Genomic DNA, 2464 nt, shown 5'->3' on the forward strand with positions numbered 1-2464 from the left:
GCCCGGATTCAAAAGGCTACAGACTTACAAGTAGATCCTTGGTATAGAGACATCCTCCCCTGCCATGGGTGTCCGTACCTTCAATTCTTCCTGTTGTTGTCAGGGAAAAGGCGTGGGGGCTGACAACCGAGAATGCCTGGTATGGGTTTATTGACTTTTAAGAACTATTGCCCTTTTGCAGGGAAGGGAAAAAAAATCTTCTTTGTATCAAGAGTCTGTAGGTGCTAATTTGACGGGGCAATGAGATAGAAGTTAGACTCCGGCTGCTTCCACCTCCCAGGACTGGAATGCGGGCTACTTAGCATGGGAGTCAAACAATTCTCTGGCAGTAGATTGCTTTCCACTTGTAGATCTACTAAATAAATAGAAAAGTAATTAACACTGCGGTATGGCAGATGGAGCAGGTTGGAATTTCATTAGAGCGCAAAGAACGGGAGAATGGAGAAGTCATATTGTGTCTGACTGCCTGATGCCACCTGTGTCTGCAAGGGACACGTTATCTCCACTTCTCCTCCCGAAGAGAAATTTCTGGTTTCCCTATTATAGCTTTACTTTGATCCAAGGGAAAAGAAAAGAAAAATCTGAAAGTAGTTCAAAATAAAGAATTCTTCTCAGTTTTCCATTTCTATTTCATTATTTTGGTCCTCATCTCCCAGGATTGTATCTCTCTTGTGTTATATTTTTTGCTGTTGTTTTTGTTTTTTTTTTTTTTTGGTTCAGCTATCAGAGGCTTATTAAATATCTAGATTTTGCAATGCTTATTGGATGTCTCTTTATTGTTATTTCCCCCTCCCTTCGGAAAACCAATGACATTAGGCCATTTAGAGGAGCAGGAAGAGCTGGAGCTTCGTAGGAAGGAAATGTACGCTTGGTTGAAAAAAAGAGAAGACGTTGAAGGCGTTTATTTTTAGCCAGCTTTTAAAAAACATACGTGAACGTACAAAATTCAATTCCACATGTCCAGAATGGTATAACCTAATCTTAGCATATTAATTAACAATAAAAGTAGCGTTTTGCCTCATACAAAGAAATCAAATAATTAACTTAGCAAGGAAATGGGGTCATACGATTTTACTTTGAGAGGCTTATAAATGACATTGAGCAAAAATGTTTTGCAGAGCAACTCTGGCCACGGAACCTGTCTGGAATGCTTTAACAAAGCCTGACCGAGGGCCACTTCCCAGCATCCTCAGATACTACCTGCCTGACTCACACTACGCTGCGCGCACTGGGCAAGGCAGGCCGGTATGCCTCCGAAAGCAGGCTGAGTCGAGGGTGAGGATGATTGTTCGAGGCCCTCAGGGGTGATTTAAGTATCCAAATCCACGCTGAATCAACAAAGACATGGCGAGGTGGCACACTTCACCAAGGTGCTTTCTTCTTGTGGAAGAAATCCCAACATTGTTGTATTTTACATATATGGACCTTAGAAGTTTGAATATTTTGTCCCACTTCACATAGCTTCATTCCTGGGCAGCGGAGGGCGGGGGACCCTAGTCTTTCAAGTGGTGATTATAAAGCCAAGTGCATAAATATGCATGAGAGGTCATTATCACCACGAGATGATACTTAAAAGGTTCAAGTGTTTCTTGCTGAGATTTTTCAGCTTGTTTGGTGACAGCAAATCAAAATCTTCAATTTTTGGTGGTTGAACTTTGCCTTTGATTGTTCTTTCAAAGTTTTCAAAGAGACGGTTTTGGAGCTCTCACTGACAAACGTTCCTTCCTTCACTAACTCACTCACCCACAGATAGGTAAGAAGTTTCACTTACACGTGCCCGTGTCTAATGCAGTATGCCACACTTTAAGCCCTGTCGCTGAGTCTCCGAAGGTTAGGGCGTGAAACTTCTGGATTTGAGAACTAGAACAGAGACATAGAGAAGTTCAATGACTTGACCCACATCACAATGGACTCAAACATACCAACAATCATGAAGATGGTGCCAGACCGGACAACGTTTTGTCTGTTATACGTGAGGTCGCCATGAGTCAGAGCCGACTGGATGGCAGCTGACAACTAACAGTCCCCATCGAATAGTGTCCTATTGTCAAGACTAGAAATCAAATCTATCCTCTAAGTCGCAGCCTCGTGGAGCCTTGGGGCCTGTCTTATAGTTTGTCTAGTGCTGCTGTAACAGGAGTATCACAAGTGGGTGGCTTTAACAAACAGAAATTTATTTTCTCACAGTTTAGGAGGCTAGAAGTGTGAATTCAGGGTGCCGGCTCTAGAGAAAGGCTCTCTCTCTGTTGACTCTGGAGGAAGGTCCTTATGTCTTCTTAGCTTCTGCTCCTGGGTGATCTTCATGTGGCTGGGCATGTTTCTTCCCAGTCTCTACTTCCTTGCTTGCTTGTTTAATCTCTTTTATTGTCTCAAAAACAATTGACTCAAGATATACCCTACACTAATCCTGCCTCATTAACATAACAAAGACAACCATTCCCAAATGGGATTATCACCGCAGGCA

Source organism: Trichechus manatus, unplaced genomic scaffold (assembly GCF_000243295.1).
Source record: "Trichechus manatus latirostris isolate Lorelei unplaced genomic scaffold, TriManLat1.0 scaffold00002, whole genome shotgun sequence".
NCBI lineage: Eukaryota > Metazoa > Chordata > Mammalia > Sirenia > Trichechidae > Trichechus > Trichechus manatus.